The 25,561-nt window shown below is 33.9% G+C and overlaps 1 protein-coding gene and 3 long non-coding RNA genes across 7 annotated transcripts in view; 3 read left to right on the top strand and 1 right to left on the bottom strand.

Moving 5' to 3' along the window:
- LOC141400619 (paired box protein Pax-6-like) overlaps positions 1 to 25,561 on the top strand; it is a 260,551-nt gene that overhangs the window by 168,728 nt on the left and 66,262 nt on the right. The gene's annotated exons all lie outside the window — the stretch shown is intronic.
- On the bottom strand, positions 15,707 to 16,176 carry LOC141401874 (uncharacterized). Its single transcript, XR_012412469.1, has 3 exons — positions 16,076 to 16,176; positions 15,943 to 16,006; positions 15,707 to 15,878 (listed from the first exon to the last, which is right to left on the bottom strand). It is a non-coding gene; the product is annotated as an uncharacterized lncRNA (long non-coding RNA).
- LOC141401875 (uncharacterized) lies at positions 16,560 to 17,029 on the top strand. Its single transcript, XR_012412470.1, has 3 exons — positions 16,560 to 16,660; positions 16,730 to 16,793; positions 16,858 to 17,029. It is a non-coding gene; the product is annotated as an uncharacterized lncRNA (long non-coding RNA).
- Positions 19,683 to 22,479, top strand: LOC141400620 (uncharacterized). The gene is made up of 2 exons (XR_012412160.1): positions 19,683 to 20,504; positions 20,573 to 22,479. It is a non-coding gene; the product is annotated as an uncharacterized lncRNA (long non-coding RNA).

The raw sequence follows: 25,561 nt of genomic DNA on the forward strand, positions 1-25,561 counted from the left end.
TTTTGCATAGTTTAACAATAAAAATAGTATTACAATACCATATACCCTACACCATACCTTCGTAAGAGGTATCGATAACACAATAATCTGCTAAAAAATCGACGTTAAATGGCCAACAGTCTTAATTTAGGACACTTTAAAGTTTTTTTGATGCTTTTTTCCAACTTTAATTGTAAATTTTACGACTTTTTTGACGATTTTCGACCAAAAACTGTTTGAATATTTTGCATATTTTTTGCATATTCTGCATATTTTTGCATATTTTTTGCATATTTTGCATATTTTTGGCATATTTTGAATATTTTTTTGCATATTTTGCATATTTTTTGCATATTTTGCATATCTTTTGGCATATTTTTTGCATATTTTTTGCATATATTTTGCATATTTTTGATATGAACCCAAATATCGAAAAATTGACCCTCAAAACGCCTAGATCCAAAATTTGAGTCCAATCGGATGAGAAATAAAAAACATGCAAAAATCCGATGTCTAATAATTAGGCAGTTGTTCAACCGACAACGATGGACGTGTGATAAGTAGGGCTAGAATGTGGAAACAAGCTAGCAAGCTCGATTATATGCGAGTTTTAAGGTTTCATACTGGTGAGCGAGTAGTACTTTGTGGATTAAAGACAAACTACGAGCGGTAAAACGCTTCCTCGCCAGGCAGCAGTGTGAATGTCCAACGATAAACTAGTTGAAATATCTCTTTTATTTACATGGAGTGTATAACTATTGGAATTTCCATGAGCAAGAAAATAGTAAGTAATTTCCTCAGCGTCTGCGGGCCAACTGCCTAACGACGAATTAAACGATTCTTCTATCGCACATTAAGTCGATAATTTGTAGACAATTGACGTGCCCCACAGTTTTATTTTAGTCTAGTCTATGCATATGTTTATAATTCCCACGACTGTATCTATTTTATTATTTTTTGGTTTTTAGTACATTTATCTTAAACATTGCAATGTATGTTTAACATAAAACCGTTTAACTTAAAAGTTTTTTTACCTATTTTTTGATAATATTTTCTAGGTTTTAATTCACCACTAAATAGTTAAAAAAGTCACATTTATGTATACAAATGTTGAGAAGTGTAAAATTTATTTTGACGCTCGCTGTATGGGTCACAACGCGTCCAAAAATCCTAAAAAAAAGTTCATACCTATATCCTTGTGGGGTACAACCACACTAGTAGGGAAGGTATTATAACCCTCAAACTCGAAAATTAAAAGAAATGGGCATACATTTGAATTTTGATTAAAAAATATCTCTTTAAAATCTATTAAATTAATAAAATACCGAATATCGGGAGGTACCGTTGTATGGGAGCTATACTTAAACATGGGCCGATGTTGACTATTTTTAATAGAGAAGTTTCGTGACCACTGGGATCCTTAAAAGTCAAACCGAAAATCGGAAGGTACCGTTATATGGGGCTATACCAAAACATGGACCTATGTTAACGATGTTTGGTGAACCATTGAGAACTCAAATGTCAAATGGCTCGGTTAAAAATTGTAGCTAAAATCCTTAAAATACCGAAAATCGGAAGGGACTATACCAAAACATGGTCCTATGTCCATAAGTTTTGAAATTAAGTTTTTTTGGTCACTAGGAACCCTAAATATCAAATTACAGCTAATTCGGTCTGGAAATCTGACTAAAAACGTGAAAAAACCTGAAATGGGGTGGTACCGTTATATGAGGGCTATACCAAAACGTATACCTATAAAGACCATCATCGAACTTGACCTGCCTGCAAACAACAGGCACATCTTCCAAAAATTTCAGCGTTTTATCTCCATTTTTGAGGATGCTACAGTGATTACAACAGACAGACGGACACTCGTAGATGGACTCAGAATTGTAACCTGATCAAGAATATATATATATATATATATATATATATATATATATATATATATATATATATATATAATTGTCTTTTCCATTTCAAAAAAATCAAAAAAAAATTTTGATACTACATCAATGATTTTTGGTACATAGATTAAGAAAAATATCAGCATTCCAAATCTGTTTTCGTTACTAATTTTGATCGTTGCGCGCAAAAGATATGACCGTTTTAATTATGATAATTAGAAAACATTCTAAAAAAATCGCGGCTTAAAATAGTTAGCTGTTATATCCTATTATCGTTAACTGAATTTGTACCCTTTGCGATGATGCAAAAAATAATCGCAAAGTCTCAATGGATTCGCGAAAAATCAAATTTGTTAAATAATTTCACGTATTTACAAACATATTTTTGAAACAATAGCGCTCATAGTTACGAAAAATATATAAAAAAATTATAACAGCATCCAGACATTTAATAAAATTAAACCTAAGTTGTGAAGGTTGGAGCTACAGTATTCATGTTATTTGCAAAAATACGAAGAAAATATTACGAAAAAATTAAAATCATATTATTCTAATTTTATTTTTTTATGGTTTTATAGGAAAAGTTGGAGAACAAATGTTTGAGTTCTTCGGCATTTTCGTCTAATTTTCACGCAATAATGATGATATTCCGTATGTGCGTGAAGATAAAATCGATTTTAACTAGCGGAGACAAAAACCATAAATACCACCACCACATTTAGCCAAGACACATTCTCTCACGTATAACAGATTTAGAACAGTTTTATAACAGTTCTAAAAACGATTTTGACAAAATATAATAAAAACGATTTTGACAAAATCGTTTTTGAAGAATATGTGTTTTAGACCTTTTTCAGGATCTAAAAAGATATGAGCACACGGAAAATTGACAAAATTGAAAAAAACGGAAAGTTTAAAAAAAGATTCTGTAGGACTTTTTATTGAAAACCTTCATACATGTGGGTGGACCTATTGAGGACCCCCTAGGCGAAATTTATGCCGCGTACCAACAAGTGGCGAGTACAGCTAATTAGGCCATTGGGTCCACTATAAGAAAATAATAATTTGATTACAGGTTGATTGTATAAATTTTTATGAAAAACCTTCATATATGTAGGGGGACCTATAAAGGGCCCCCCTAGGCGAAATTTATGCCGCGTACCTACAGATTGCGAGTACAGCTAATTAGGCCATTGGGTCCACTATAAGAAAATAATAATTTGATTACAGGTTGATTGTATAAATTTTGAAATATCGACATTTTTATAAAAAACCTTCATATATGTGGGTGGACCTATAAAGGGCCCCCCTAGGCGAAATTTATGCCGCGTACCAACAAGTGGCGAGTACAGCTAATTAGGCCATTGGGCCCACTATAAGAAAATAATAATTTGATTACAGGTTGATTGTATAAATTTTGAAATATCGACATTTTTATGAAAAACCTTCATATATGTAGGGGGACCTATAAAGGGCCCCCCTAGGCGAAATTTATGCCGCGTACCTACAGATTGCGAGTACAGCTAATTAGGCCATTGGGTCCACTATAAGAAAATAATAATTTGATTACAGGTTGATTGTATAAATTTTGAAATATCGACATTTTTATAAAAAACCTTCATATATGTGGGTGGACCTATAAAGGGCCCCCCTAGGCGAAATTTATGCCGCGTACCAACAAGTGGCGAGTACAGCTAATTAGGCCATTGGGTCCGCTACAAGAAAATAATAATTTGATTACAGGTTGATTGTATAAATTTTGAAATATCGACATTTTTATGAAAAACCTTCATATATGTAGGAGGACCTATAAAGGCCCCCCCTAGGCGAAATTTATGCCGCGTACCTACAGCTAAAATACCTTTTTTGGCTTATTTACTGACTTACAGTTTAACAAACGTTGTGTAAAAAAATGTGTTTTTTGTTCTGTTTTTTTTTCAATAGGGATGATTCAACGCTTTTTCCTTTGACTTTTTCGAGTGTCTATTGTTACCCACAAACACACCTTCATTTATATTACGTTGCCTGTTGCATTCCTTCTTCATAACACTACAACAAATTGTACCACATGTAGTACCTCGATCCACTTATAATGAATGTTGGTTTTATATGAAATTTATTTAGAAAATGCAAATGCGAATTATTTATACATTTTATCATTTTCTTCAAAAACAAAAAACACGTTGAAAAGGTACATTTTCATTGTCAATTTGTTTGATGTCTCGGTGACTTCAACAAATTTACAGTTAGTTGAAATGTAATGCAGAGATGGACATTGTGTACCTTTTTCTGTTCAGCTCTATATGATTTTTAAACCAATTTACATGTACATACATGTATTTGGTTGTAGAAAATTTATAATAAACTATTTTTAAACAGTTTGATAAAATTCAGACAGGGAAAACACACAACAGAAGAATATTGATTAAAGTAAAATCCTGATAACTTACCATCGGAAAAAATATATTATATTATCCACGGTGAATTAAACGTATACTATTAGCACTGCATCTTTCTTTTTATTACGTTTAGGGGTAGGTAGAATACCCATGCACATAGTAAACATATGCAGTGTAAGCTTAATACTACTTTTTACAGCCAATTTTTTCGCGCGATTTTAAGCATCATTTATGGTTGGAGAGAAGGAGAGAAGAGAAGCTAAAAATAGCTATGGAAACTTTTAAGTATAGAAAAAGGCAAATAAGAGAATTCTGGAGCAAACAGACATCACAGATCGTAACACAAAATATCTTTTAAAGGGGGGTACCACTACATATCAGTTTTGAATGACAGTCAACCCTTTTCAGTAAATAAAAACTATTGTTTAGCTAATAAAAACTGAAATGCAAGATGTAAAGTATTATTTACAGATTAGGAAAGTAATTACATATTCAATTAGACTTTGATATTAACGAAATATGTAGACCTCGAAGACTATCATTTTTTTTTTGTCAACGTGTACTATGTTTAAAGCCTCTGGTCGTTTAAACGCCACAACAAATGATTTCAAAAATTTACGTAAAACGCTGGTATATTCGAATATTTTTGTGGGTTTTTGCACATTGTTATAGTATTGTCTGTTATCTATCAATTAATGCTTATAAAGCTTAATTTCACCTATGCATTTCCACACAATTGGGATAAAACCCAAGCTATTCAAAAAACTCGATTTTTTGTAATTTTCGACATTTGATGAAAAATTTGAATATGCCATAAAAGTTTAATCATACATGTTAGAATCGTATAAAGCCAGGGATTTATTAGGAATATAGTAAGAGTATTTTCTTAATCTAATACCAAGGGATTGGCATATAGGAATACACCTATATTACCCTTCAAAGTTTTTGGCATTTTTAAAAGAAGGACCGATTGCAGAAAAACTATACTATTTAGAGAAAAAAGTTATTTCGTAAAAAATACTTAAAAAGTCTTAAAATATAATTTTCATAAACAATTTTAAGGTTTCTCGCAAAAAGTGGGTTAACTCACATAGCGCCGAGAATTTTTTTTTTCGAGAAAACTTAAAAATTTATTTGAAAATGATAATTTCGTGACTTTCTAAGCATTTTATATAAAATAACTTTTTTCTCTAGAACGCATAGTTTTCTTTTAAAATGCGGAAAAGTTTGGAGGATTTTATATGTATGTACCTATGTGTATAAATGTTTTCAATGTACTGGTTTTTGATGTACAGTTTGTCAAATTCTATTTGGCGGCCATGATGTAGCATCTGCTGCATATTAGGGTGCAAAATACAGTAAAATGGTCATAATTTCCACGAAGTTCATTTACATTTTATGCGCATCCGATTTCAATAATCACCATTAAAAAATACAACATTCTATGCCGTTTCATTGCGATCCATCAAGAAACGGATGTAGCATCGCACTCAATTTTTAGAAAAAATCTAGTATCTCTGGATTTACGAGAGTTTTTAAATATCTGTTTTCGCACATTTTAAACACGCGTATCGATCTATTTATTTAAGTAGAACTGATACATCCAAAACGCGTTTTATGCCATATTTTCAAAATAATTTTGTGCAAATTTTCGAAATTTGAGGCGTATCATATCCGCCGATCTAGTGGGTGGATTTTTACGCGTCGTGGCTTGTTAGATTCCACGGAAATCGAAAGACGTTTGTAAATTTAAACCAAAAAAATAGGTTTTTGAAAAAAATTTACGCACAAAAATTTCGTGTTTGGGCGCAGATTACTGTGATCCTGTGAGGGCTACACCTTCATGTTATACATTAAAAAATGCGAAATCGCGAGTACTACAATCGATTAGAGCAAAAATTCAAAAAACCCCATTTTTCAGGTTTCAAAATGTCAGCATCCGTTTGAGGCAGATACAGTGGATATATTAAAAAAATCAAACATTAGAAACTTCAACTCTGAAGTGTGCTCTTTAACTTCTCCTTTGAGCATTAAGCTCTACATTGTGTTGTAAAACCACTAATTGGAAAATAACATAATGAAACTCGTTTATTTCAACGATTTTTTCCGATTTTTTTACATTAGTACGACCACAGCTTCCGCTCAAATTATTATTTTAAAAAACCCCTCGGTGAATCGGTCTAAAACAGTTTATTTTACCGAAATGAGGTCAAAAGTTATGGTATAGTAAAACTGATCGCGAGTTACAATACCCGATACCTCAGTTTCAACATAAGTTAATTTTCTACAAAAAGCTTGATATATATATGTGTCCGTCCGCCTGTCCGTCTGTCCATCTAAACCTTGTAATCACGCTACAGGTCGCCATTTCAATCCGATCATCACAAAATTTTGGGTGTTGATGAAGGTCCCGGAGGGGAAGAAGCCTATTGATTTTAGTGCTGATAGGATAACATTCAGGGGTCGGAATGGCCAAAAAACTTATTTGGAGAAAAGGTCAACATTTTATTTCAAAGCGAATATCTCCGCTTCTATATGGGGTATATCAAAAGCAAAACCTGGCAAGGAAAGTAGAAAATATCACCTTTACAACGATGTAACGTAGGTTGTCGTAGGTGGTCAAACAACGAAGATATCGCAATAGCCGCTAATAGAACACAACTTTTCATTTTTCCGATTTTAATGATAATGACGAATATCACAGCTTTGGTTGCGGACCTTCCAAAATCAAAGTCTGACTATGAAAGTAGAAAATCCCATCTTTACAATGATGCAAAGTAGGTTGGCGTAAGTGGCCAAATAACGGAGATATCGCAATAGTCTGTAATCCTGCTACAGGTCGTAATTTTGATCGGATCGTCACGAAATTTTGGGTGTTAATGGGGATCCTACAGTGGAAGAAGCCTATTGATTCTGGTGATGGTCGGCTAATATTAAGGAAACGGAATGGGCAAAAAACTTATTTGGAGAAAAGTCAGCGTTTTATTTTAAAGCGAATATCTCTCTTCTGTAAGAGGTATATCGAAAGCAAAACCTGGCAAGGAAAGTAGAAAATATCACTTTTACAACGATGTGAAGTAGGTTGTCATAGGTGGTCAAACAACAGAGATATCGCAATAGTCGGTAATGTACCCCTTTTTCCATTTTTTTGTGCAATCACACTACAGGTCGGAATTTTGATCGGATCCTCCTAATTTTAATATTTTGAATTTTACCAGTCAAAAGCTCACTTGTTTTTTTATTGTCCCTTATTTTTTAACATGGAGAATATTATGTTTTTTCACCCTATTTCTATATTAATTACATACATATCGCTCATATACTCAAAGAGTGACACATCTCAAAATAATCCATTTTCGAAAAAAACGCATTTTAAGTTGGCGATTGCAATATGATTTCCCAACTTAAAAAGATTGCAGACTTAAAAGATTACATAACAGAACATTTGTTCTATAAGCCGAACTAAGAAAAGATCTACAATTCTCTCTGTTTCCTGCTTCGCTTTCTGGAATACCGCGTCTTTTTCATCTCTTCATCCACTTGTTTTCTCCATCTAAGCTTAGGCCTGCCAATTCTGCATGCACCGCCATGTGGCACGTATTTATACGCCTTTTTAGCGGTTTCATCATTGCTCATTCTTATGATATGGCCTAGCTAACGCAATCGGTGCATCTTGATACGTTTATCTATACTAATGTCGTTGTATAGCAGATACAGGTCGTGGTTCATACGACGTCGATATTCACCGTCAAAGCAGATTGGTCCATAGATCGTTCGAAGAATTTTTCTCTCAAACACACCAAGCACTGCCTTGTCTGCTTGCGCAAGTACCCAGGCAACGGAACCATACATCAGCACGGATAGTATCAGTGTTTTGTAAAGCGTTGTTTTTGTCTGACGAGATGTGGCTTTATTCCTAAACTGCTTACTCAGACCGAAGTAGCATCTGTTGGCCAACACTATTCTTCTTCGTATTCCACAACCAACGTCAACAGTTGGCCCGATCTCTATGGACGCATTGGGCGTCGACATCATTAACTTGGTATTCTCGCCGTTTACTGCCAGACCAACTTTAGCAGATTCCCTTTCGACTTTTGCAAAGGTGTCAGTTACTTCCTTTACCGATCGACCCATGATGTCAATGTCGCCGGCATAAGCAAGTAACATTTGGCTGTTCGTGTATATTGTTCCACTTCTTTCCTATTTTAACTGAGGACCGAGTATCAGTTAATGTCATTCTACAAAGCCGAATGAGCTTTGAGCAGTGTGACCAGATCTAAAAAAGATTTTCAGCTAAATCAGCTTTAAAATTATGCTAAAAATGCTAAAATAAATATTAAAATGCCAAAAATAATGCTAAATTTAAAAACGATATTTTTATGAAAATATACCCCCTAACTCTACCTCTATCATGTTTTACCATGCATAGTATGGAGGGTTTTTCCGTTTGTAACGCATTGAAGTAATCATTCGCAACCCTATAAAGTATATACATTCTTGATCAGGATAAAATTCTTAGTTGATCTATGCATGTCCGTCCGTCTGTGGAAATCACTCTAGCATCCACAAAAATTGAGAGGGGACACTGACATTTTGGAAAGATGCGTCCATGTTTTGGCATAGCCTCCACATAACGATACCGACCGATTGCTATTTTTGGATATACGTTCAGACCGAATTAGGTATGATTTGTCATATAAGATTCCAAAAGCTTCACCTCCAAAAATTATGGACATAAGGTCCACGTTTTGGAATAGCTCCATATAAAGTTTTTCCGGTATTTTTATGTGTTAGCCACATTTTCAGACCAAAGTATCTATGAATTAACCTTCAACAAACTTCTGTATTAAAAGTTGTTGACATATTTAGGCATATCCTCCATATGTTCATTTTCGGTTTAAATTTACTGTAATTTAGCATTTAGGTTTCGTAGTCATCAACAAACGTCACCGCCAACAGTTTCGGACATAGGTCATCGTTTTGGAATAGGTAAAAAAACGGTACCAGCTGATTTAAGGTATTTGGATTTATAGTTTCCAGTAGTTAAAAACTTTCAATCAAAAATTGTGTATATAGTAGGTCCAAGTAGTGTGCATGTCCCCATACAACGGTACCGCCCGATTTCAATTTTTTAGCTAACTGAATTTTTAGATATTTGAGGTTTTCCTTGGTCAAAAACATTTCCACCTAAAAAACGTTGGTACTTTTGGAACAAACAGAAAAAACTAATTATTCCGTATTAGTTCAGAATATTTCATGGCGGAGGCTACAAAATGTTCGGCCCGTCCAAACTTAACGTTTTTCATTGTTTTATTTCAATTTGCTTTGCACATTTTCATTCCTTTAAACCCCCTGTTTTTGTAATTAATTTTTATTCTTCTATCTAGGTATATACGTAATAATTTAGGCACAGAAGTTCAAGCCTTAGATGACATAGAGACTTAATTCTTCGTAGATGCGTTGTTTTTCGTTTTTTTTTTAAGCTGTTCAAACATATTGATCTGTGATCCCATATTTTATTTTTAATCACTTCATGCTTCTATGCATGGTAGAACAAGAAAAGGTAGCAGCAATACCCAGCTGACTGAACTGGGTTGTAGTGTTAGTGTCAAATTCCATTCGACATTTTATGTATTTATTTCTATGTTCGATGTATATTAGGGATATATATTTTTGAAGAACAAATTTATTCATCAGAAAAAAAAACTATTTCCCATAAAGACGGCTTCATATCATTGACATGTAACCTCCTCCAGGTCCGAACGACATGCCGCACACTAAAACACCGCTTATAGAGGCGGTACAATATTTGTTAATATGTGTGGTATTTTCTTAAACTTGTAAAGAATAAAGCCCTAATAAACATGTGCTTTTTTGTTTTCAAAAGCAAATCATTGAAACATCTTCTCTTTTTTCAATGAATTACCAGCGACCCGAAACATTTTTGCAAGTATTCTACTTTCTGCGAGAAATTATGCATTTAGTGGAATGATATGGAAACATTCAAATTGAAAATCTAACGAGTTTTCATTCATGTTTTCCAAAATATTCAATCAAATGTGAAAAATTATTAGTTTTTTAAATTCCAATAATTTATAGACATTTCCTTGTTTTGTTTACATTTACGTTGACACTAAGGTTTACAAACAAAAACAAATTCCTTTGTGGTTGTTGTTCGAGTTGTATTTGTTGTAGTATTAACTTTACCTTGTATTTGTTCTACCATGGCTTCTATGTATGTTTAAATGTGTTGTCAATTAAAAATTATCAGATTTTTTTATAAAAAAGTATTGACATATTTGAGGTTTTATGGATCCAATAATGCTAAATTAATAATTGAAAAATGCTAAAAATATGCTAAATGCTAAATGAAATTTTCGCGGCTAAATACAAAAAAATAATGCTAAATTTAGCTGCAAAAATGCTAAAATGGCCACACTGCGCACGAGATTATGTCTTCCTCTCTCGATAAACAGCGTGTGCGTTAATTCATTGGTAAAACAAAGAAGATCATCGGTGGTGAGAGTAACATTGAAACTCAACACAATTGAGATTGTGTGTGTTCACACAGACACGGCTCGCGAGCCCAGTGGTGATTAACACTTTTGTTAGCCCCATATGCCGCATTTTTCTCATCGGTAGCAGCACGACACTCCTGGTCATACCATAGATTACTTTGTGGACGTCTCTGGTGTCCAAGTATTGATTTTGCGGCTGTTTGCATGGGTAATATTTTGCCATTGTGCTGATATGTTATCGGGACGAGGAGTGATTTCATTATGCAAATGGGCTAGTTGAGTGGAATATGCTGTGGCTATCTGTTGTGTTTGCAGCTTACCGATGTCCAACTTCCGTGTTGTATCTGTTCGTGCTTTTTTTGAAACGTTTAGACGAATACGTACCTTTGCTGCAACAAGGTAGTGGTTCGAATCTATCTTTGCTCCTCGGAACGATCGTACATCCGACACTCTTGATGAATGTCTTCCATCAATCACAACATGTTAAATTTTATTACTTGTTTATTGATCTGGAGACAGCCAGGTGCCCTTATGAATATCGAGATGCCTAAATCTGGAACTGCTAACTACCATGTTTTTTGCAGCTGCAAAGTCTGTCAGACTCACACCATGGTTAGATATTTCACTGTGGAGACTGAATTGCCCGACTGTTGGGCCAAATTCCAATTTTGGCATTAAAATCGCCTAGAATAATTTTAATGTCATGGGCAGGGAAACGGTCATAAGTTTCTTCTAAGCGCTCGTAAAATATATCTTTGGTCTGTTCGTCCTTGTCTTCAGTGGGAGCATGAGCGCAAATAAAGCTGATGTTGAAGAGTTTCGCTTTTAATCGAATTGCAGCGAGTCTTTCATTCACTGGGGTGAAGCTGGAGAGCAAATGTCTTAACCTCCGACCAACTACTAATCCGCTTTGTGTCATGGCAGCTATAATACAGTGTGTCACCTTTAGGTGTTGTTGTGACGCCTTTCCCAAACCATCTTATTTCCTGTATGGCAGGAATATCGGCCTAGTTCTTTTCAAGTACATCTGCCAATGCGTAAGCTGCACATACTCTATAAAGAGTGCCAGATATCAGTGCTAAATTTCTATGCAAGATCAAGTATGATCTGAAGTGTTTTAATGCTTCATAAACTCAAAAAACTTTAGTATTGAATTATGCGAATCTCGTAGTAAATGTGCTGTAACTCGCCCAGTTTTAGAGATATAAGCATGTCAATTTGACACATAATAAAGTAGATGTCGTAAAAAAATGCAAAAATTGCTAACTACGCCACTCGTTGAGTAAATGAACGATATGTTCCTATAATATTCTCCGAAGGAACAAGGCAGACTTCTCTCATATCAAGCAGTGCACACCGATTCCTCTTGGCTCAATGATCTCATGGCGGAAATACTCAAGAAATGTCGCCTATATTACACTGCGAGAATTTTCCACCGCTGAAAATTTTGATGTTCTGGTCATGGATTGATCCGCAGACCTTCTAAGTGAAAGTGGCGGACTTGCTTACCGTTGCACCACGGCGGCTCCCTTCTATATTAATTAATAAACATTATGTTCAGAACATTTGTTTGAGTTTAATCGAAGTTGGTAACTTTGACTGCAATGCGAAAAGTGTGAGCAGCTTAATGCAAGTCATATATGTACATATGTACATGTGTAGATGCATACATATGTATGTGTGTTGATCACACTCTGTGAAGTTTGAACATTTTAACAAACTCATTCACTCTTTATTTCCCTGCTAGCATTTGGAAGTGAGTTTCTCATTCCCTCGCCTAAGTCGTCACTCCGGAGACACGCCAATACCTATAGCATTTTTATGATTATCTTTTATTGCATGTGCAAACACTTCTAAGGGGTAGTTTACACTATATGTAAATGTTATATGACACAAAATAAAATCATTCCATATCTACCCATGGAGGCAATGTGGAGACGTAGTTTTATTACATTATTGCTGGTGTCGACGCACAGAGTAAATTGCGTAAGGAAAATCTCCAATATTGCACATATTAGCGAATATATAACGATGGAAAAGTTCATGTCATATGACATTTACATATAGTGTAAACTACCCCTAAGTGACACCTGAGTCACTTATAAGGCGATTATTTACATTTATTTAAGAATTCAACACATTTGAACAAATATGGGACATTTTTCTATCTGATGATTATATGACTCGTTGGTGATATTGGTTGGTGATAGGCACGCTCGCGTTGCACTCTGAAAAAAAAACAATAGAAAAAAATAAAAATATAATTAGAAAAAAAATTAAAGTTTTTTATTAATTCCAAGAACTGTCGCGGAAATGATCTTCTGACTTCCAAGAAGTGACTCGAGCATGGTTAATTTCTTCACAACTGAGGTCACATCAGGATGACTTGCGCGACTATCGCCCGCGACTGTTTTAATCGCCTAGGTGGCACGCTTAAGTCAAGTCTGCGGTAGTTTTTGCTTGCAGGGTTTATTCGTAAATACATACGAACGTGTTAACGGAAGAATGTACTTAATTCATTCATTCGTCCGACATTGTATAAATGAATGGGTTTGGTTAAGGTTACAGTAGCTCGAAGTAATATTTCCTAATTAACATAATAACAATGACATTTTAAACTAGCTCCATTGCTAAAAGATAAGTATTTGGTCGTGTTCAGGTTATGTGAAAGTCAATGGTGTAGTTTTGTAAAAACTATGTCCCTATTCCAAACGATTCTTTGTCTATTTGGTTGTGCTATTGGATTCTGTTGATCAAACAATTCTCTACAAATTACGTACGCTAGCTAAAACATTTTGTGGAAGCTGCAAAATGAGTTACAGAATCGCAACATAGTTCACCAAAGGTGTCAAAATACGTTATTGGGTTTGGAGTAAAATAAAAAAAGTTATTAGAAAAACAACAATATTTTTGAATTTTTAAAAAATATTTGAATGATGTAGGTCTCCGGACGACATTGAGACATGTTACGAAAGTAGCAATGTCCACAATTTTAGGTTGAGAATTTTTTGACCACTGGTAAGCCAATATACCTATTTTTTGCTAATTCGGTCAGCTAAAAATACCTGATGTCGGGCGGTACCGTTATATGGGGGCTAACCACAACGTGGGTCTATGTTTGATGGGGAAGTTTTTAACCAATGGGAACGATAAATGACAAATAACATCGCATTTCGCCCAAAAATGTAAATAGGAAACTTGAAATCGGTGGTACCGTTATATGGGCCAGGGACGTACGCATTATTAAATTTTTCTTTCTTGAAAAACTTATATTTCTCTGAAGTTTCTAAACAGAAAATGCACATCATTAACAAGTTTTGTAAGATATATTTTCAAATTTTTCTGAAAATCTGAATTACTTCTTCATGTCATATGATTCCACGATCCGTAATGAATATACTCCATGTCACGAGGTCACGAGGTGTAAAATAATTTCATACTCCACATATGTTTGGATGAAATTCGTTTCAGACAAGCTGTAATTACTAAGCACAGTCCGTCCGTCTGTATCTCTGTTTGTCTGGCAGGCTGGGCGTATGATAACTCTCGAACGTATCAACAGATTTGGTCAATGTTTTGGATCTCGTAATATTTTCCAAGTTAAATTTTAAATCACATCGCCATAAAAATTCAAAATTGTTCGCTAAAATTGTTCGTACGATATCCTTCGAAAAGAGTAATCGATTCAGTCTAAAGGTTGCACATCGCAATATTTCTTCCAGACATAGATCGAACTTAGTATGAATTATATCGGTCCACTCCTTCAAATATCGTAATATTACTTCCAAACGTACATCGAGGTCCAAGAGAATATGTATGGGCAAAATCTTCAGGTACCTCTCTCACAAAAGTTCAACCTAAGTGCAGTTTAATGGCTGCTCGAGGATCCTTTTGATATTTTGACCAGAGGTACTCCTTGTAGTCTTGTTTACAGCGCTGTCCTACTTTTCGTGAGCGAGTCCATGCTTCCTAACAACGCTTTTAATACTACGTTGACCAACTAAAATAGCTTGTGACCGCGGTAACTATCGAAAGGAGTGACTCCCAAAATAAGATCCATTTCCACAATGGACTATATCGCTCCATTTCTATGGGTACCGTCTCCGCAAACTGTTAACACCTCTACGCTTTAATCTATAATAAATTTATTGGCAAAAGATTTGCATTTATTCGGAACGTCCACAATCGTTAAGATAAATATCCCAAAAGTTTCAATATTTTTATTGGCAAGTTTGTTCGTCCAAAAAGGGCAAAACGTTCTAAAAACTCCCTGAATACATTTTTTTGGGGAAATATTTTGTGGTTGTGTAGCTGGTATTCGGTCTTGTCATACTCGCACATTCACACAAGAGGAGGGTACATACTTATCGTTTCCAACTGTTTCTGTTTACAAGTGGTCAATCGGCAACGGTGGGGAGTCCTTGTTGATTAATTTGCTTATTATTACCGAATAATTATGTGCGGTTCAATAAAGACCGGTTGTTATTTGTCAGAACTAAGGCAAATTTATATAAAGCGGGTTATAGACTATCAAATTTTGATGCCAACATTTGTAGTAGTATGTGTAAATTTTTCAAAATATGAGAATGTGTGTGTGAATTTTATGGATTGAGGAAAACTAACCCAATAGAAAGTGTCTTTAAGACAACATTGATGAATCGTACACGACATTTCCAATTCGTTCACGACTCCTTGCAGACAGCCCTTTGGGATCATTGACGACTTTTTCACACAAGTGTCCCAGTATTCATGCACGACAACTTGGGCGACAAGGTAAGCGAAGCTGTCGTCGACGACGACTTCGAAGACAAAAACCCATTATTTCGTTGACGACAGCTTTACAGACAATGTCTTGCTATTTGTCGTTAACGACACTACTAAAGACAATTTCATTTTGTTGTCGTGTGTCAAATTTTTATTTTTATTACATTAAAAATACACCATTTTATAAATGTTATCTTACATTAATAATGATTCGTTCCTGAATATTCTCCGATCCACCTATTTTTGAATTTATCCGCGCCTCAATTTTTCATCACAACCTATGGAGGGGCGCCCTCTTTTATATATGGATTCTGTAAAAAGAAAACATTATGAATGGATACTGACAATAACCACTAAAATAATATATAATCTTACCATATATGTATGACTGCCGCATCTTTTAAAACCGCTGGGATTTTTGGAATTTACCATCACTTCACTACATATATGTATTAAAAGAATAACTTAAATTATTTTTAAGTTCCTTAATATAATTTTTCTCACTTACCGCTTTTTGGTTAAAGCACACTGTTTAGTATTGACGTGATTTCAGAATTTGATGATTTTATTATTTTACAATTATTCCAAAATGAATATTGTATATTTGAATCAATATGTGAACAATCATTTCATAGCACTCTTTTTTCAACATTTACGAGTTTGTTGGCACGACACTTTGCAAGACATGGTCATGCATCGCGTCGTGCATGACAATTTCGGTAATTTCGTCAACGAATCGTCGACGAAAATGTCGTCGATGACTTGATTTTCTATTGGGTAAATATCCCAATAGAAAATCAAGTCATCGAAATTGGGTAAATATCGCAATAGAAAATCAAGTCATCGACGACATTTTCGTCGACGATTCGTTGACGAAATTACCGAAATTGTCATGCACGACGCGATGCATGACCATGTCTTGCAAAGTGTCGTGCCAACAAACTCGTAAATGTTGAAAAAAGAGTGCTATGAAATGATTGTTCACATATTGATTCAAATATACAATATTCATTTTGGAATAATTGTAAAATAATAAAATCATCAAATTCTGAAATCACGTCAATACTAAACAGTGTGCTTTAACCAAAAAGCGGTAAGTGAGAAAAATTATATTAAGGAACTTAAAAATAATTTAAGTTATTCTTTTAATACATATATGTAGTGAAGTGATGGTAAATTCCAAAAATCCCAGCGGTTTTAAAAGATGCGGCAGTCATACATATATGGTAAGATTATATATTATTTTAGTGGTTATTGTCAGTATCCATTCATAATGTTTTCTTTTTACAGAATCCATATATAAAAGAGGGCGCCCCTCCATAGGTTGTGATGAAAAATTGAGGCGCGGATAAATTCAAAAATAGGTGGATCGGAGAATATTCAGGAACGAATCATTATTAATGTAAGATAACATTTATAAAATGGTGTATTTTTAATGTAATAAAAATAAAAATTTGACACACGACAACAAAATGAAATTGTCTTTAGTAGTGTCGTTAACGACAAATAGCAAGACATTGTCTGTAAAGCTGTCGTCAACGAAATAATGGGTTTTTGTCTTCGAAGTCGTCGTCGACGACAGCTTCGCTTACCTTGTCGCCCAAGTTGTCGTGCATGAATACTGGGACACTTGTGTGAAAAAGTCGTCAATGATCCCAAAGGGCTGTCTGCAAGGAGTCGTGAACGAATTGGAAATGTCGTGTACGATTCATCAATGTTGTCTTAAAGACACTTTCTATTGGGATAGTTTTGATTTTCAAAATGAAACCCAGTCAATCCGATGAATATTGTTACGGAATTAGATTTAACTAATCTCCGTGTAGACGTTGTTTTATTCCCCAGTACGATTTGTACCAAATAAAACAGGGTTCGTTTTAGATTAACTGAATCTAGTAGTTTTCAATGTTTTAAAATATTGATTTTGAAAATATTGATTTAGCTGTCGTTTGTGTGCGTGTGTGCTGAAATTGAGGAAGTGTGTGCTGCTGTTGCGAAGATACATATGATGCTGCAGTGTACATATGGCTTTCAAATATTAAAAATTAAATTGAATTAGTAATAAAAAATGTATGAAACCGAAAAAATTACTATTGTAAACAATTGCCGGGAAATCTCAGAATTATCGTATCCTTTACTGATTCCATAAAAACAGGTATAAATTTTCAGCCTGTTTTACTCTAGTGTTCCATTTTGGGAAACCATTGTCAACCATTTGAATCTATAATTACGGAAACTAGTAGGGAAATCCAATTGTCATAAATACAGGTAATGTATTTAATGTATTTCGTGTAGAAATTATGAAAAGACTTCGGGAAATCTTACCTTAAAGGTGTCATTCAATATTATTGTCATAAAAACGGGTCAATTTTCCCCGTTTTCATTATTTGCCAATTTCAAAATGTGCATTTTTGCAAATTTCAGTCTTTCAATTGTGTATAAGTGTTTTAGTTAAAAGGTTGTGTCCATGTAGTTTCAATATGGAAAATTTCAGTTATATAAAAGATAAAATAAAAGCTCTGTTCCAGAACTAAAAAGTTTTTACAATTTTTACCACTTTTACACATTTTGCGTTCCCGTACACAAAATTTATATGAAAATCGTTTACGACTTTTACAACTTTTACGACTTTTACCACTTTATAAAGTACGGGAACAGGCCAAAAATGAGGAGAATATACGACAGTAAAAAGAGTGCCATGAAGTGAAGTTTTTAATATATTTATGGACCAGAGACTGGCTTTGATTGTGATTGTGTATGATCGAACACTCATAACAAAAAACAATCAGACCGTCGGCTGTAAATTGTTTATTCGAGTCGCTCATACAAACAAAAAAAATGTTGTGACCATACTTGAGTTGAATGAAGTTGGATGTTCACGTTCGAGTGGCTCGCTTGATCGCTTTGTTTACGAACTCATATTTGATTGCTACAAACGATACGATCAGCCACAGCGAATGTTATTATTTTGATTTTTCCGTGTGAAGTGAGTGATTTGATCGCACTCAAACTCAGAATATTTATTCTGATTGAAATCACAACAGAAGAAAATAGTACGTGTGTGTGTTAAAAAATGTTTCAGTGGATAATTGTATGAATTGCGGATATTTTCGATTTAAAAGATTTAAAATGTGTATGTAGGAAACAAAAAATTAGTAAATTAGTAGAAATTAAATATATACATATTTATATAAAAAACAAAATCGTTTATTTCATTTGGTTTTGAGACAACAGTTGTTCTTATAAAAGTACAACAAACAAACATTAATTTCAATAAAGTATGTATATGATTTAAAAAATTATGATTTAATAAATTAATTAGTTCAAAATTAATTTCGTATGTTTCATATAAGTATATGATACTATATACATACATACTACAGCAAATGCTATTTAAAGTAAATATTTTATAAATATTATAAGAAGATCAGTAAATTCATTTGATAATTTCAAATTTCCTATTAATTTTGCATTTCATGCAATGGGATTTTATAAACAAAAAACGAACTACTATTTACTAAAATGTTAAAGAAACACTGAGTTGAGCGAACACGTGAACAATCATTGAGCCAGAGCAAACTCTATTGAAAACGAAAATCATATTTATGAACGTTTACCAACGAGTCATATGTTCGATCATCCCTTGTTACTGAACAAAACACACAACCACAAACGCTCATTTTGTGTGTGCGGATAAAACTCATCAAACCTGATTGTTTTGTTTCAGCCTATTTAAAAACAATCATTCTATGCAGCTCAAACGCAACAACGCTATGAACAAATCGTCGGTGTCATGCTTAAGTGTTCCATACGCCATTTTTGACTTTTTGACATACAGATGGTTTCTAGGGTTTCCCGGTATGCTCTTTCTGAATTTCTAGTCAGCTTTCTCCTATCTGCTCTAGTTTCCGAGATATCCACGCCTCGACGGAAAAACATAAACCTTTTTCAGTTATGAAATTAATATTTTAAAAACTTGCAAGTTTAAAAACACATTTCAAAAATCAGAATTTTAATTTTCGATGTAGAAGTATTTAATTTATTGAGGCAAAGATGGAAAATTTTTTTGTCATATGGAACAAATCGACAAAAATTCTTTTTTTAAAAAAATCTCTATAACTTCTATATTCCAATATATATTCCTCTAAATTTTTGCAAATATGTTCTATACACTATTACTAATATTTCAAGTCAAAAATATAAATATTTGCTTTAGCCAGCTCCACACAGTTGTGACGGAAAACATTAAAATGCGATTATCTCAAAACAGGCAAATGGTGTATGGAACACTTAAGCATGACACCGACGAAATATCGAGTAAATGAACGAGTGTGATGATTTTTTTTGTGATCGAAGTCATTCTCTATTATGGACATAAAAGATGAAAATGGACCCGTTTTAAAAGATACAGTGGTTTGCAGCAGATTTAAGAACGTATACAAGTGTAATAAGAAGTGTACATTAAATTTATTGAGGCATAATGGATATAAGAAATATAAAAAGGACAATGTATACGATAATGTTAAAGTGTACCTAGATAATGAACTAAAGAAGAAATGCTTAGAATTAGTGGTGCAGTGGATTGTTGGCAATTGTAGACCATTTAATATCGTAACTGACCATTTTATGATAATTTTTTTTTGAATTCGTGTTACAAACCGGTCACATATATAGTCAAAATATTGATATAAAGAAGGTACCTCCACATTCAACTACAGTTTCTAGAAATATGCCTCTCTGTATGAAGAACACCATGCCATCTTAAAGAATGAACTAATGACAGCCAAAAATAACGGAATTGCCATAACCTGCGACTTGTGGAAGGACAATTTTTTAAAGACAACATACATTGCTGCCACTGTTCATTATATGTATACGAGATGGAATACTCGTCCATAAAACACTGGCTATAAAGGGAATGGATAATGAAAAAAATACAGGTAATTATTATATATTTATAATTTTTTTTTTTTAATTTTAAAGTATATTTTTTCTATTTTAATTTTAGGCAGTAACATAAGATCTAAAATGGAATAGATTTTATTTGACTTCGGATGTGAGTTCAACCAACTTGTGCATGCCGTTACTGATAGAGGTTCAAATATGAATACCGCATTCGGAAACGATAAGCATATTTCTGAATAATGTGGTCGAGAAAGCAGTTGCTGACGTGGAGGAAGCCAAATCAATTTCTGAAATTTGCTCTAAGCCGGTGAAATATTTTAAGAAATCTGGTCTTAATAGTTCTCTTAAAACTACGCTTAAAAGTTTTTCACCTACACGATGGAATACTGTATATTTCCTTTTGGAATCCATTTAACAAAACTGGTCTGATATATCTCGGATTCTTGAGGAGAAAGTAGAAACCCGAAGAATTTCGAGTATTAATTTGGGTGCAATAAATGATATTATCGGCGTCTGCGTAATTCCTCAGATCCACAAACTAAAAAAATATGTGGTCACAAATAGCAGATTCAGAAGTCATCCAAAAATTTAAAGCTAAACTTCTTCATCACATCCAGACTGTGATGTCTCCAAATATTTTTGATATTCACAAGTTGGCTCTATTTCTGTTTCCTCCTGCCAATAAACTTCAACACTTCGATCAAATTGAGGTACAAAAAACTCATGACAAATGCAAACTGATGGCAGAGTTGTACGAAAACGACCGTAATTTCGGCGATATTGAGGGAAATGTTGTGGAAGAAGATATCTTCAACGCTTTCGTTCAAAACTCATCGATCACAATAGCAGGAGAAGAAGTATCGAATGAAATATCAAGGTACAGCGTACAGACAGTTTTGTACCATAAACATTTCAATGTATTGGAATGGTGGGAGTCTCATAAGGAGGAATTTCCATGCCTCCATAAGTTAAGTGCGTTGATATTCGCTACACCTGCTAGTTCAAGCACCATCAGAAAAAGTATTTTCAAAAGCCCGTAATTTGCTATGACCGTGTTTAGACATTCAAACTGGAAAGAAAATTTTTCTTCTCAATTTCTTTTAAAATTTCCTTGTTGTTTAGACACGGAAATCATGTTTGTGTCAATTTTATAATTTTTCTTATTCTTCTTCACACTCATTTTCTCATTGCGCCGTTCAAAAACAAAGCCAAGGCAAAATTGTAATGAAAAGTAAAAATGGACGTAAATGATAAACAATTAATTATTAAAGGAACCCTTGAATTGTATTTTAATTTTGATATTTCCACTTATTTCGAATTGTTTTTGCTTAAAAAAAAAGTTCTTCCTCCAAAAGTTTTTATTTCAATTGCCTTCGCTGTTGTTTGTTTCTCGACAGAGAAAATAAAATGAAAGAAAATGCAAAAACAAATCTGCAGCCAACTTCAGGTTGTATACGAAGAAAAACGGAACAAAACAGAATTTGACAGTACAGAGGTGTGTGTACCCCCTCTTATTCCTCTCTACTCCCTCGCCCATAAACTCAATTTTCTTTCCCATCAACTTTCCCTGTATAAACACGGACTATGTGAGAGGAGGTCAATACTGGGAAAAGATACTAAAAGTGTAGGCCATATTATGTTTTTAAACGATAACATAAATGTACAAAGTGTTTCTGTTAAGCATTTAAACATTGATTTTTGATTTATTTTTGTTTTTATAATTATTCTATTTTATGTTTTTGTTTTATTTTTTTTATTATGTTTTTTAGTAAATTCAATTCCTATGAAGTAAAATATTTTTGTTTATTATTTATTTTTACCTTTTACATTTTATAATTTAAACTTTCAATTAAAACTAAATGTTTCTGAATTAACGTATTTATGTTTTACTATTATGTACTATAAATATATTTTTTAGACTTATGCCCTATGTTATATGTTTATGTTTTATTTGCCTTGAGAAAGCCTAAGGTATTAAAAATGAATGAATAAATAAATATTTTACCAAAAGTATAACCGTTTTTAATTTCATTTATTTTTACACCATAAAAATTTAATTTGTGAATATAAATCCTTTAACTACATACAAAAAAGTACATTTTCAGGTAAAATTTCTTAATTCTCGCTATAAAGATGTTTGCCTCCATCGTAGTATTTTTCAATGTATATTTTTCATTCGTTGGTGGTTGTTATATTGAAATATTGTTACGCAGAAAATATTTATTGACACACCATTCAACATTCGTTTTGGGGATTCAATTCTTGTGCTGTTGTCGTGTTTGAACCGACGCGACATGGCAAGGCAATGAGAATTTGGTTGCACGTCTCGCACTGTTATGTTGTTTGATTCAACAAAACATAGCGTAGCATTTGTTTTCGTGGAAAGGCATAAATACGGAAATATGTGACAGTTGCATATGTTTATTGTGAAGAAATAAAAAAAATTTTAAGTTCATAATTTTTTAGAGGAAAATTTGAAGATATCGATTGAAGATTGAGGGCTGATTGAATGCTTTGCTACACACTTATCAATAGACATCGGATTTTTGCATGTTTTTTATTTCTCATCTGATTGGACTCAAATTTTGGATCTTGGCGTTTTAAGGGTCCATTTTTCGATATTTGGGGTCATATCAAAAACATGTAAAATATATGCAAAAAAAAATATGCAGAATATGCAAAAAAAAAAATACCTACATAACAGTGTTCTAAATTAAGACAGTTGACCGTTTAGCGTCGATTTTTTAGCAGATTATTATGCCATTTGAGACCATTTACGACAGTGTGGTGTATGGTATAAAAATATGGTATCGTAATACCATTTCTACTGTGTTATTAAACTATGTATGTAAAAATAGAATATTTGACAAAATATCAAAAGTTCTATGTAAACTTCAATATTTTCTTTGTCATAATTTGTAGCATTGGGCAGGTATTGTTCAAAGGGAACAAATCGATGTCGGAATTTTTAAGAGGGCACCCGCATAAAGTTTTTAGTTTGGTCAGATTTTAAAACTGTCAAAGTTTGAGCACAATTGGAATATGTTAACACGTGCCACTGGGCCTCGCAGTTATGAAAATCTCGATTTTTTGGCTATTTAGCAATTTTGGCGACCCATTTCTCTGGAATGGTTATAACTTTTTGTCCATATTAAGCATTCAATTTAAGGCCATTATGTTCTTAAAATTTCTTGCTGACCAACAATATAATAAAGCCAATGTCCCGAAAAACGTGACTATGTACGCCTTTGTGCGAAAATGGAGTATACTAAAATTGTCTTCATTTTTAATCAATTTTTGGAATGAAAACAAATTTATTTTACATTTTGTTCTAATTTAAATTTATTCAAGAGTCAGACATCATGTGGTTTTGGAGCTATCTGGGTACAGCTGGCTACTTGAAGAACGCCCTGCTATGTAGTTCGCAATTTTCAAGATGTTTACCATCCTTTGCGCCTCCTGACATCATGTGGTTTTGGTGCTATCTGGGTACAGCTGACTACTTGAAGAACGCCCTGCTATGTAGTTCGCAATTTTCAAGAAGTTTACCATCCTTTCCACCTCCTGGAAATTCGGAGATAATGTTTAATCTCTTGAACAACAAGAATTATGCCAGACCTTTTTCTAGGAAATTTGGCAGTTGCTCTTTTGGAAGTTTGGATCGAATCTTTGGAATCTTTGCTTTGTTAAGATTTTTGTCGCCTTTTGGCTCTTTATGGCGTTTTGCACCGTTGGATCAAACAATGCCAGCTCAGCAAGTTCAGGACTAAGATACCACAGATTATTAATCATGTTGTTATTTCCTTTTTCTGAAATTTGTGTGTCAATGTTTTCATATCTCAATACATTCTCAATGAGGTTTAGGTCTTGTTTTGATGCTAAACGTATCGTAGAATCTGAAGAACCATCTGTCCCGAAAACAATCAAGCGTGAATTCAAGGAAATCGTAATTATGAAATTGTCATTGGTGCTGGACCCCTGTAAGCTATATAGGAACGTTACTAGTATCATTTTGGCTACAGTAGAAGCTATCGGAGAGGATCCCTACATATATAAGATCTCTAGAAGCTTTATCCGTTAACAGCGGAGAATAAACCGTGCAAAACAGCTTCAAGGAACGAGGTTATTCGCGTGCACTTGCATGGAAAACTATTACCAGATATTCTCAAAATAGAGAAGAAAAAACCGGTTGCTGTTCTGGTATCACATGGAGGTAAAGAACAACTCCTAGGCGTTCCTGAAACTGACAGTAGCTCATGGGAGAAACAAGAACCAGCAGTGTTCAAATGCCTAGAATAAAGGGGTCTCACCAGCTCGAGCAGATATTAGGTCGAGCGCTTCTGTACCACTGCACAAACATGTTAGAAAAATTGTTGAGAGGGATTTTTGACTGCAAGTTAGAAGCATTGAAGGTTTGCCTAATACGAAAGGCATTCACAAACAAATATCAGATAAAGGAAATAATAAAATGATAAATCATAAAATGATCAATCCTGAACTTATTGGCCTGGCATTCCTTGTTCTGACAGTGCAAAACACCGTAAAGATCCAAAAGACGACAAAAATCTTAACAAAGCAAAGATAGAAATTTCTCCAGAAATATTTGAGCCAAACTTACAAAAATCAACTACCGAAATTCCTAGAAAAAGGTTTACCAGACATAATTACAAGTGAGTCTTAATTGTTGTTCAAGAGATTAAACTTTAACTCCAAATTTCTTGAAAAAGATCCTGCAACTTGACCAAAGAACATCAATTACCAGGAGGGGTAAAGGATGGTAAACAACTTGAAAATTGTGAGCGACATAGCAGAGCAAGGAGTCGAGTTCATCACCAAGTTGTCATCTGTACCCAGATGGCTCCAAACCCACATTACGTCAGTCCCTTATGTAAATTTAAATATGTATGAACAAAATGTAAGCGTTTGTCATTGAAGCCATACAATGAATGTACAAATGTCCATCTTTGTAAAAACAAAATTGCATTTGGAAAAGGAAATGTTTGATGGATAGCGAAGCCATTCCACTGCCGATATGTCTGATGAGTCTCTACAAAAGGCGAAACATGTCATATAATGGTGGTTGTGTGGGTTC

The sequence above is a fragment of the Musca autumnalis genome, unplaced genomic scaffold (genome assembly GCF_047663935.1).
Source record: "Musca autumnalis isolate F117 unplaced genomic scaffold, ASM4766393v1 scaffold_4, whole genome shotgun sequence".
Lineage (NCBI taxonomy): Eukaryota > Metazoa > Arthropoda > Insecta > Diptera > Muscidae > Musca > Musca autumnalis.